General features: G+C 55.6%; 1 protein-coding gene across 2 annotated transcripts in view; it reads left to right on the forward strand.

Annotated features, from left to right (window-relative positions):
* Nucleotides 1-12,880, forward strand: part of LOC309873633 (uncharacterized protein) — a 79,645-nt gene that overhangs the window by 49,991 nt on the left and 16,774 nt on the right. The window lies entirely within an intron of this gene.

A 12,880-nucleotide genomic window follows, 5' to 3' on the forward strand; every position in this document is an offset into this window, starting at 1 on the left:
CTGAGGGTGCCCAGCCTATCCGAGGAAGAGCCCGGCCTGGGGCCCAGGCCGAGCAAACCATCCCAGCCAGGCCTTCCTAGCTGCAACGCCCACCGCAGGGCCCTTCCTCTGCGCACCTGGAAGAAGTTCAGAGGGGCTGAGCTGGGAGGGGAGTGGGAGGGCCATGTGGCTTGGCACCTCTGTCAAGACAGACCCTAACCCCAGCCGGCTTCTTTGAAGGAGGCTGAGGGCAGGGGTGGGGTCTATGGAATCCTTGGAATGTTCATTGCCTCCTGAGCTCCAGGCCCAGGGATCCCAGGGGCAGGGCTGGGAACAATGGGGGTTTGGGTGTGGGGGCTTCTGGGACTGTAGGGGGCAGGGCTGGGAGGGGCAGGGCTGGGCACTGACTATGCAAGGTCCTCAGGGTAGGGTGGCTCAGACGAAACCACAGAGCAGACAGGGAGTAACCTCCTTTCTCCTGGAGTGGGTGCAGAGGCTGCTGGTCCTGCTATCCTGCTTGTGGGGGATGCTTAGAACACCCACACGTGCCCGGCCCCTCGGTCTCCACAGGCCCCAGACAGCCTGTCAGCGTGTTTGGGATGCACACCCCTGGTGCAGTATTTGCTGGCATCACACAGGTCCTCCCTCCGGACACCTCCATGGCCCACTCTTCCTCCTGGGCTCTCACCTCAACTCCACAGAACCTGGGGTAGAGGCCAGTCACCTCAAGGTAGGCACCGTCAGCCCCATGAGAGTGCGTTGGGTTCCCTGGCCCAGGGTCCGAGTGCCAGGTGCCCGGTGGGCCCCCACACCCTCCTGCGAACTCCGCCTCCCCCTCCCCTCCCACCTACTGAGGCCATCCATTTGCTTGGGCTGCTCTCAAGGCTGCAGAGTAAGGGACCCCAGTGATCTGGTGTTCTTGTCTCTCAGTAGTTCAGAAAGATGGAAAGGGTGTGGGTTTAGGGTCAAGTCCACATGGGTTCAAATCCCAGCTCTGCCACTTCCTGCTGGGTGACCTTGAAAAATCACTTCCCCTCTCTTGCCTCCCTTGATGGCTGCTGTGAGGACATCACTAGATGCCGCTGGTAAAGACCCCACCACAGGAGTGGTCTCTCTCCCCATCTCCGCGTCCTCCTCATGCCTCCTCTCTACCCCTTTTGCCCTCTGAGAAGTCAACAGAGTCTGGCAGCTGAGGCAAGGAAGGAAGGCTCAGCCCAGCACAGGCTTCCAGACTCTGCCCCTGAGGGGCCATCTGCTGGGGGTCCTACTGGGGTCCCTGGTATGGTCTCTGACACCGAATGGCTGCCATCAAGAGCCCAGAGCCTGTCTTATGCTTCCTGGGAATTCTAAAGTGCTGGGAGCCACACACACCTGTGTCTCCTTCTCATGGCTCACCCTCATGACCTCACACTACTGAGTACTGTCACATGCTTATTTGTCCCCACCCAGCCAGCCAGCCACCAGCTGGCCTGCACTGAGCTGGACACCACGGCTCCAGGCTCAGTGCCGGTGATGGGGAGAGAGAGGAGTCACACCCAGGAGTCCCAGATCTCAGGCTGACCCCAAGTGCCCCGGGTAACGGGTGCGGACTCAGCATGATCCGAGCTGGGAAGCCCGGGGACTGTGGGACTCCCAGGAGAGGACTGGGGGGGAGACTCAGAGGGGCTGCCTGGAGCAGAGGCGGTCAGTCTGAGTCTTAAGCGTGGAGATGAGTTCTGGGAAGCTAAGGGGAGGAGGGCTGGTTGGCAGGAGACTCCTGGGTGTTGGACCAGACAGACAGGGCAGACGCAGACACACTGAGCCCCAGGCTGGGGAGACAGTGGGCTGCTGGCAGAGAGGGAGGGCTTCCCAATACACACTGGCCAAGCTCGTCTTGGGGTATGTGGTGACGGCTCCTACTCTGGGCCCCACACAAGGGGACTCTCCTAGACTGTGGAGCCCACCCCCGAGGCTGTCCTGGGCCCCACGGGCTGAGGCTACTGAGCACCACACCCGTCCCCATGCCTGCCCTGTGGTGAGAGACCATGCGGCTCAACAAAGCCCCTATCCAGAGTGGTGGGCACCCACTCTCTGGGCCATCCTGACACTTCTAGAAAGACTCTGGAACCCTCCCTCCTCTTCCAGTCCTACTCTCCTGGGCCGCTATCCCCCATCTCTTTGCCACCTCTCTTGGCTTGTGCTGTGCCCTCCACGCTGTGAACAGACAGCCCCTTCCTGGAGCAGATGGGTCTGAAGGAGCAAATGCGTCCTGTACTGTGGCCTCGCGTCACCAGGCCTCAACCAGGCATTCAAGGCCCTCTCAATCTGCCCCCAGCGCCCTCTCCAGCCCTGTGCTCTGGCACTTCTGTCCCCACCCCATCGCAGTCCTTGAGCCACACCAGGGACACTCGGGGCCCAAATGGACCAGGTGTCTTTGGGCTGTGAGCATTTTGCCTGCTGTTCTCTCTGCCTGGATTCTATCCCTTCAGTGCACACCGCCCTGGGGGTTTCTTCTATGCCAGGCGCCCACAAGAGACCTCCCCTTGAGGAGCTCTGTTTGTGGGGGGTGATGCCTGCAGCCTCTGGCAGGAGGGAGGCAGATGTGGGGTGGGGGGGCAGGGAGCCTGTGGGATGATGTGGCACAGGTCAGCTGAGGGACACCCAGGAAAGGCCACAGCGGGGTGAGGCAGGAAAGAGACGCAGAGGCCCAAGAGAGCAGCCCCAGCTCTCTCTTAGGCCTGTTTCAGCCATGGAGCTCTCCGAACATTAACCCCCAGCCTCGGTCAGGGTCACACATCTTGGAGAAGCAGAATCACAGAGACATGGGTCTTCCTAGTTCAGGCCAGCCCAGCCAACCCCCCTGCAATGCTCTGGCGACTTCCCCTCACCCTAGAGGCCCATCCGAGGGGAAGGCTGGAAGCACCGTTAGCTGAGACCCGTCCTGCACCCAGGCTCCCCCAGTTAACGTTCCCGTGGCGTCCCCAAGCAGGCAGGCGCAAGGGAATTGGTCTTCCCCAGGACTCCCTGCCCTTGTCCATCTGCGGTCTCTGACAGCAGGAAGGAGCAGCCAGATTAACAATTTCCCGGCTCCCCTTACTGTTCGCATGGCCCAGTAATCACTTGACAGTAATCACTTGACCGGGCCCCTGCCATCCTGTTAGGGAGCTGGGGGACCCCTTATCTGAGCAGACTACATCTAGCCCCCACCTGGGGCCCCGCACATGAGTACCCTGAGGTGACCTACCACCACTGACAACAGTAGGAAGGATACACAGGGGACCCCTCCCACCACCACCACCAATGGAGTTCACATACATCTTCTTGCTGGATACTTCCACCAACCAAAGGGCCAGCAGGCAGAAACTGAGGCTCTCAGAAGGCAAGGGGCTTGCCCAAGACCACCTTCCAGATCCCAAGTTCTGAGGCTCTCACCTGGCACCCTTTTCTCTGCCCCCAGCCCTCCATGCACCCTCTCTGGAAACAGGAGCTTCCCCAGGAGCTCAATTCGGGAACCATCTTACACTCTGACTTTTCTCACTTAAACGCAGCTGCAAAGCTGTCGTCCCAGCCCTGAATGATATCTTCACCCGGACTCCGTTGTTTAAGTGTCCCATCTGGCCCCAGCCTTCTCCCTCAGCCTTTGAACTTGACCAGGACTGGGGTTGGGTTGCCCACTGTCTGAGGCTCCCCACAGGTGTGAAGCTTGGGGCAATTCCTTCAATTCCTTCCCCAGCCACTGCCCCCTGTTTCACCTCCCATGCACGCAGACACCTGCCGAGGGGTCTTCAGTGACAATGCATTCCCTCGGTCAGCAAATATTTGCCGCCTCTGCTTCAGCCCACCTGCAGGCCACCCAGGGTAGGAACAGAGGGGTTAGTGGCTGTGAGCCAAGGTTCCAGGCTACAGAGGATGCCCGGATCGTCTCTGCCTGGGTCACTGAGGAGCACAGGGGCCCTCTGGGCTCTGCAGATAAACTGGAGCTTGTCCAGAGGAGACAAACTAAGTTGGCTGGGTCCTCAAGTGCCTCCTGGGACATCTGGCTGGGAGGATGGGGATGCCCACCGGGAGAAGGGCCGACTGAGAGGCAAAAGTGGGAGAATGGAAGGCCATGAAAAATGACTTTCTCCCAGATGGAGCCAGCCCACCGTGGGAAGGGAGCTTCCCCGTGAAGGTGAGCTCCCTCCACGGATGGTGTGTGAGGTGATAAATGCGAATTCCTGCCCCGCGGTGTTGACTGGTCACGGTTGGTGTGTCCCAGCAGGCAGCTGTGTGAGGAGAAAGAGCACCAGGCAGGGAGTTTGACACGCGGCCTCCAGGTCTGGCGCCGTCCTTGACTGTGGGCTCTGACCTAGGTCCCCCGGCCTGCCGAGCCTCAGTTTCCTAATTGTCATGTGGGTACACTCATGCTCACCTCTGAGAGCTGTGGGACAGTGGGTGAGAGGGGGCCCAGCACACAGTAGGTGCTCTGGAAATGTCCGTTTCCATCTACCACATAGAGACAAGCTGGATATGGGAAGGAATTACTCCTGTTTTACAGCACCCTTCAGTTTGGTGATCTGTCCGCGAGTCCCCTCAGGAGTACCCAGCTGCTGGTACCGCCTGGCTGAGGGACGAGGAAGCCACGTACTGTGGACAGACTGGGCCTCCCTGGGAAGGTCGGGAGTCAGGGGTCCTGCACCGGGGGTGCCTCTAAAGACCTCTAAAGGCACTCTCCCCTTGGAGGGGAGTCCCAACCTGTCAGATGAACACAGAACATGAGGTGAATGGGTACCCCATTCCCATGCCGCTTGTCTGATTCCCCACCCACCATCTGGCCACTGCCTGCTCCAGAACCTTCTGTGGCTGCCCAGTGCCCACAACATTCTTACAGACCTGTAGGCTACAGCCTACAAGGAGACAGCCTACTGTCTCCTTGGGCTGGCCTCCCTCTCCAGCCTCACTCCCACTGCCTCTGACCGTAGCCCCACCCCCACCCCCCAGCCTTTTCTTGCTGCTCCCTTCACTTGCAATGCTCTCCCCATCCCACCTCAGCCTGTTAAACTCCATCATCTGGGCTTGAAGGAGCTGCTGGAAACAGGGTAGATGTGAGCTAACTAGGTCAGCGTCTTTGGAGTTTGGATCCGCGTGGCCTGTCTGTCTGGGCGTGGTACGAAACTGTAGTGCAAAGTGGCCCTGCTGTGTGGCTTTGTCCCCTGAACAGCGTAGGCTGGTCTAGGCATTGAAGAACACTTCATCGGGTTCCTCCACCACCAGATGCTTTTGAGATTTGGTGCAAAGGAAAAAGGCAACGGGTTTGGGGTATCAGCAAGAGTGTTAACTGGAATGATGGACTTTGGATAAGGTGGAAGCCAAGAAGAGGGAGCTCCCAGAGGAGTCAGAGAGAGCAGTAGCACCGACTAAGCGAGGTGGGGGTATCTGTAGCAGCAGTGGGGTGTGGACCGGAGATCCTGAAGGTGGTGGTTGTGGCCAGTGATGAGGGCTGGGGGGAAGCCGCAGGCCTGGGGGCCGAGGGAAGTGGAGATGACAGTGGGAAGTGAGAGGCAAGTCCAAGCCACCACCCAGGATCCGCCTACCCCCCCTCCCCCCAAGGCCAGGGCTGGACAGGACAGCTGGATCCTGAGAGCAGAGCTGTGGGTGTACTGTGGAGGATGAGAAGGTGGGCGGGAGATCAGCCCAGAGGGCAGTAAACGTTCTCTCTAAAGGGCGGATGGTAAAGGTGTTAGGGTTTGTGGTCCATGTGGTCTCTGTGGGGCAAGAGCAGCCAACGGCAATCAGTAAAGGCATGGGCTGGGTCCCAGTAAATCTCTGTTTACCAACACAGGCCAAAAGACGGGATCCGGCTCACAGAGGGAGACAGACGACCCCGGGGTTCCAGGGTAATAGCCTTGAGCTGGAGATTGTCTGGTCTTTCTGGAAGCCTGTTTCATATAGTTGGAGGTATTTAACAAAATGTTAACGGATCCATGAGGGACTTCACCAACTTTGGAAAATGTAATTGTGGAAAATGTAAACCCTGTATAAAAGTACATAGAACGGTATCATGAAATCCCCCATACTGATCTCCCAACTTCAACAATGATGGATACACATCTGATCACCTCTACCTCTGGCATGAAGCTCTCACTCAACCCCAGCATTCTGGCCACCGCATCCACCTCCCCAGGGACCCTTGAGTTCATGGAGAGCAAGGACTGAGACTGGTCCATGTAGGTGCCTCTGCCCACACCAGGTCCTTGGTCATTTTAGGTGGCCTCAAGGTCACTTAGAGGAGGGAAAGGAGCATTGTCTTCCAAGGATCCACTCTGGTTAGGACTCTTGCATGTGTCATCTCCCTGTTGAGGGGAGGACCGTTATTCCCATTTTACAGATGAGGAACTGGGGGACAGAAAGGTCGACTGTCTTACCCAATGTCATGCAGGTAGAAGAGGTGGGTTGGGAACCCACGTTTTTTTGGCCCCAAACCACACTACGGCCCTCATCCACCCAGTCCCGGAGAGGAGGACTTTTCCAGATTTGTTTTTGGAAGGGTAGATTTGGGTGCCACTTGGGGTGCCCCAATCCTGATCCTTTTCTCATTGTCTGAAGGACCTAGCCTCAGGGATGTGGGCAGGGGACTCAGTACCCACCCACTCACATGAACCCCCTCTGCCTCTGCCTCTCTCCCAGTGACCTCAAAGAGACTATCCTTCCTCCCTCGCCTCTGGCAAGGATCACCTGTCCTCAGCTCCAGGGCCTGTGGTTCACCTGTATAATCGGATGCCAGTGCTTCCCCTAGCTGGGCTCGAGGAGGGCACAGGACACAGTATGGTTAGATCCTCAGGGACTTGGACACTTCCTAGGCTGCCCCACTCACTTTGCAGGTGAAAGACTAAGACCCAGCAAGGGGAAGGGCTGTTGGAAATGGTTCTAGGGCAACCCTCCTCCCACAAACACTGCTTCTCTGTTGAAAGGAGACCTAGCCTTTGATCCCAGGATTGGGCCTGACACCCTGCTTTGTCAGGATTAGTGGTTCATTGTCAGAGCAACCTTATGAGGTAGACATTGATATCATCTATCAAGATATTGCATATCGGCTGGGACCCAGAAAGGCGAACTGGCTTGCCCAAGGTCACACAGAGGTGGCTGTGATTTGAACCCATTTGTGCGGGTCTATAGCCATGCTAAGCTCTTCTGCTCTTGCTCCTGGAACCGACTCAGAGTTTGCCTGCTGGCCTTTCACTGGGGGGCTGGGGAATGTTGCGGTTAGCCTGATAGCCCCCTGGTCCCTCTGGTCCACTTTCCCCCACCCCCTGCCTGGCTCGCCACCCATCCACCTGTTCCAGCAAAGTAAGCTTTGATGGGCTATTTGCTCTCACACTCCAGCAAGAGAGGGAAGCAGGAGGGCCTGGGTGGTGCTGCTTGTCTCCTCTGGCTCTGCAGAGAGCCCCCTGACCTACCCAAGGTAAGAGTCCTGGGCCCCGGCCTGCCTAGCCCCAGGTGGGCCTCCCAGTTCATCCTGCTCACAAAGCCAACAGACCGTGGCATCTGCAGACCGTGACCTCCTCCCAGCAGACGGCAGCTCCGTCATCATCGCCCGCTCCAACGCCTCAGTGCGCTTGGTGGGGCCCAGGCTCCTGCCTCCCTGAGCCCACCCGTGTGAGTCAGATAGGGACCAGGGGTGGTGAAGGAAGCCTGGGACAAAGGAACAGGCTGGTGGTCCTGGCTCAGCTGGGTTGCGGTGTGGCTGTGTGACCTTGGGCAAGTGACTTGAGCTCTCTGAGCCCCCCTTGACTCACCTCTTCTTTTGCAGGTTCAGTGAACCAAGGTGTGGAAATAGGCTTTGCACGGGGTAAACCGGTGTGGATGGGAGGGGCTCCCATTATGCTTGCGCTCTCTCCCATGACCCATTTCTCCTGCCCTTTCCCAGTGACCCCTGTGGTCACGTCACATTGACGAGGAATGCTCCCGTGAGCTTCAAGGACCATTGCCCTGGCTCGAGGGCCAGTCTGCACACACTCCCATGCAGAGAACCCAGACTGTCCAGGCAGGCAGGGGCCTTGCGGATCCCTCATCCAGCCCCCGCTTACTCAGCAGAGGCAGAGAGACATGGATGGGGAGCTCCCGGCGCAGATGGGGGAAAAGCAGCAGGCGTGTGCTGCAGGGAGAGAGGTTGGAGTCAGGCAGTAGGGTAGGTACAGCAAGTCAGAGAGACCTCAGGTCAAATTTTGGCTTGGAGACAGGGGGCACAGGAGGGCTATACAGCTCTGCTGGTCGGCCCTGTGCCACTCTAGGGTCCACCCTCTCCATTACAGTTGTTCTGTGATTTGTATATGAAGGCAAATTTCTGCTCTGAGGAAGGGGTGCCTTTTGTCTATGTACAAAGATGCCAACTCCCTGCTTTTTGTCATCTCTTTTACTGCACTTTTTGTACCTGCCTGGGACTACTAGAAGGCAAGGGCTGGGTCTGATCACCAAGATAGGACTTGCCACAGAGAAGACGTTTCCAAGCATTTGCTGAGTGCCTGAGTAACTCCCTGGGTGTGCCCTGCAGCTGAGAACCCCGTGAGGGCCTGAACCAACAAGAGGTCCCTCAAGCCCCAGGCAGATTGACAGATAGGAGAACATCAGAAATGCCCAGGTAGGAGAGTACAGTGGGTTGGGAAAGGTGTTCCCCTCTCCTGCCCAAAGTCCACAGTGTGGGTGACATACAATCTACCTTTCCTGAGGCACTCCTGCCAGGGCTGTGTACAGGTGTTCAGGTTGTGCACTGCACAAAGGGCCACCTGAGGAGCTGGGAGCTGCAGTCCAAACTGGAGTGAGGCTGCACTGCCAGGGAAAGGAGCAGATTGTTTTATTTGTACTGAGACACCACATGGGGCAGCAGCAACCCTGCCCCTAGCCTTTGTCCAGACCTAGACCTTTCTCCAGAGCCTCCCAGGCCTCCCCAAACTTCACTTGAGTCTGGCTTCAGGCCATTGAAAGAGGGCTGCAGACTTGAGATATGGATAGAGTTACTATGATGTCAACAAGTGACATAACAATATGGCAAGGGTAGTAACTGGGGGCGCTCTGCCCAGACTAATCCAGTTCAAAGCCTAGCTTACCCACTGATAAGATGTGTGAGCTTGACAAAATCACTTAACTTCCTTTAGCCTCAGCTTATTTATTTATTTTTTTCTATCAGCATACTAAAAAAAGCAGAAGTGCAATTGACAGAGTTAAGTACACCAATCTGGAGTGTACATCTCAATTGCTTTTTCCACATGTATTCATCTGTGTAGCCACCACCTGAATTAAGATACCCATTTTCATCCCCCTCGAAAATTCCCTGGATGAGTCTCAGTTTCTTCATCTGCAAAATAGGAGAAACAAGAGCCTCACAGAGTGTGGTGGAGATGAGATAGAGGAAGCTCGTCGGGGATTTATTCTGTATATTTATTTATTTATTTATTTTTCTGAGAGAGGGAGAGAGAGAGAGAGCAGGAGCACAAGTTGGGGAGGGGCAGAGGGGGAGAGAGAGAAAGAGAGAGAGAATCTTAAGCAGGCTCCATGAGTAGTACAGAGCCCAACACGGGGCTTGACCCCACAACCCGGATATTAAGACCCGAGCCAAAGCCAAGAGTCAGACCCTCACCTGACTCTGCTGCTCAGACACCTCCTTGAGCGTTGTCATGGTGCCCGGCATTCTGTGTGCACTCCACCCATGGTGGGCTATTATAATTTCCTTCTCACAGTCTGACACTTAGCTATTTCTGCCTCATCAATAGACCCATACCTTACCTCTGGGGAAACTGAGGCTTGATGAGGCAGGAGCCCTAGCTTTGCTGTGTGACCTTAGGAAAGTTACATCCCTTCTCTGGGCCAAAGAAGGAGTCAAATTAGATGCTCCCCTGGGTCTCATTTGACCTCTTGGAGTCTGTTGTTAAATTCTGCAGTCTGAGGTTGGGGGCCCCTGACTGCTTCTACTCAGTCAGGGGGTCTAAGCCTCTGTGACTTGTGTGTGTTGGGGGTTGGGGAGACAGCTGGCTTTTGGCTATCAGTCAACTGGGCCTGCCCTTGGGGATGGACCAGCTGAGCCCTAGTTCAGCATGAAGTCGCTGCTTAGCCCCAGATTGCGTGCAAGACACTTTTAGGGATCTGTTTACCTCCCCTGCGGTCCCCGACCCAGTTCACATTTGTCAGAGAGAAACTGGAGGAGCCAGACTTGCCCTTCCTCACCTCAGCCAATTCCGGGACATTCCTGGATCGGACAAGAGTAGAAGTGACAAGAGAGATGAATAAATCCTGAAAGACAAAACTGCATTTTTCCTCCATCTGATACAAAGTCCCCACTTGGTCTTGCTGGGAGAGTTTGGAGCTGGGGACGCAGAGGGGAGCAGAAATCTAGATGTGGATAAAAGGAATTTGTTCCCCGGGAGTGGGAGATCTCAGTCTCACCCCCACTATCCAGGCATACTTGTTCTCCATTTATTCCTCACTGGCTGGCCCAGAGGACATTCTAACTACCCCTCCTCGGGAGTCTTTATGTCAGGACCACACAGGGAGCAGATCCAGGAAGGGGCGGGTGGCCTCAGCAGGACATGACCCCCGGCACTGCAGGGCTGAAGCAGAGGTGGGATGTCCCCGGGCAAGGAAGTGAAATGAGGACCCCAGTGTGACTCGAGGCCAGATGGACAAGTGTTTGAATTTTGGCCCCCTCTTCTACTAGCTGGTTGACTCTGGAAAGCAAGCTGTGCCTGGAGCCTCAGTGTTCTCCATCGGGCCATAGCGATGATCATACCATCTCCCAGGATGGCTAGGGGACCCCAAGTGACCGTGTCTGTCAAGTGCCCAACCAGAGGCATAAAATTAAGATCAAAGGGAATATTGTGATAGTGGGATTTTTTGTCTCGCTCTCTGAATTCGTTTTTGTGGCTGCTGTCACGAATTACCACAGATTCATGGCTGGAAACGACACAAATTTATCTTACGGTTCTGAAGGCCAGACGTCCAAAATGGGTCTCAGAGAGTTAACAGGAAGGTGTCAGCAGGGCTGCGTTCCTTTCTGGGGGCACTGGGGAAGACCCATTCTCTTGCCTTTTCCAGCTTCCAGAGGCTGCCCCCTTCCTGCACCCATGGCCTCTTTTCCCTCCAGCGGTGGCCCACTGAGTCCGCCTGGTAGCCTACCACTCAGACTCTTCTCTGGCCCCCATCTTCCGTGTCCAAGGACCCTTGTGATGACTGTGGGCTCATCCAGGTCATCCATGGTAACTCCCTTTAAGGTTGGCTGATTAACAACCCCCATTCCATCCACAGTCTTAATTTCCCTTCGCCATTTAATGTGACCTATTTATGGCTTCCAAGGGTGGGGAACAGCTTCATGGGGGACATCATTCTCCCTGTTGCTCCACCCTTGTCCCACGTTCCTGCCTTGGGAAAGGGAAACGTTGCCACTCCTGTTTGGTGGGAACCCATCAGCACTGCCGACTGGTGGACTGGCGGCCCCAGTGCTGTTTTCCTTTCTTTCCTCTTTCAGATGGGTGTTGACCTTGCAGTTTCTCCCAAGTGCAGGGTTATTGGGGGAGGGGGGAACCACGTGGCACAGGGCCTCCAGGACACATCAGACTCTGAATGAGAAGAATATAAGTTACCTAATATACATGAGTCTTCCCTTCATCTCCCAGCCGGGGAGAGGGATGAGAGGGGAAGGTCTTACCTTGCATTTGAAGAAGGGCATTTGTGAATGTCACTGGGGGTGGACAGACCTTATTTTTGCCACCAGTGTCATTTCCCCTTTTATTCCAGTGACAGCACTCTGCCTTTGCTTTGGGGCGATCGTCCCTCTCATGCACTCTCCCACACCCCACTTCATGTATTACTGAGAGCGTGGTCCCGACCCCCCATCCCAGAACTGGCCGTGAGACACAAGCCCAAACCATCAGAGCGTCCATATTCCAGACCATGGTGGCACTCTCAGCCTCAGAACCTTGAGGGCGAAATACTGGAATAAGTTGCTGGCGCTACTGTTTCTCTCTCTTTTGGGGACCCGAGTCAGGAATATACCCCCTAGTTCTCTTTCCACCTCCTGGAGCCTGAGAAGAAGCAACGTGGAAACCAGGAGAATCCAGAAGTGGGGCAAACAGGTCCTGGAGACAGAATTAGAGTCCCTGAATGAAGCCATGCCTGAAATTCTCATCCCTTTGGACTTCTTTTTAGATCCATGAATAATTTTTTTTTTTTTTTGGAAGCCAATTTTGGTCACTTATATGGCAATGGACTGTGGTTATAAATGATCTACTTACAAATGCTCTATCATAGACAAAGAACTCTGATATCCTTGACTCTGGGGAAAGCAATCGCTGAGCTGAAGTAAGGAGTACCAGCCCTAAATCATGGATAAGAAAATTTAGCCCGAGAGAGTGGATTTGATTTGCTGATTGCTGTGCGTTAGTTACACGCCAGGGTCAGGTTTCCTAAGATGAAACTTACACTTTTTCTCCCCTCTGGTGTCACTGCTCCAGAGAGTGAGGGATCAGAAGCAGTTCTGGGATGAAGTACAGTTTGCACTGAGCCTTGACAACTAGGGTTCCTAGAGAAGAAAGCAGGAAGGACATCGTCAGGAAAGAAACAGGTGGGCTGAAACCAGAAGGTGGCGGTAGGTGTGACAGAGAGGGATGGACACACAGGTCAGGGCAGGTTGGCCCGGCCTGGTGCCCCCCGCCCCAGGGAGATGTAAAGGACTGAGATGTCCCAAGGGGCAAAGCTAAGCCCAGAGGGCAAAGCACCACTGGTGGGAACTGAGGCCCCTGATGTCTGAGGAGATGGACTTTGGAAGAGGCAGTAGGGTCTGTCCTGGGTCCCACGGATCACACACTGTGGGGTGATGCCGCTTTGCTCAGTTTCCCGAGGGGACCCCTCTGTTTCAGATTGGGGCAAGGGGTCTGCTGTCATCTTAGCTTGAGCA

Source organism: Mustela nivalis (assembly GCF_964662115.1).
Source record: "Mustela nivalis genome assembly, chromosome: 9".
Lineage (NCBI taxonomy): Eukaryota > Metazoa > Chordata > Mammalia > Carnivora > Mustelidae > Mustela > Mustela nivalis.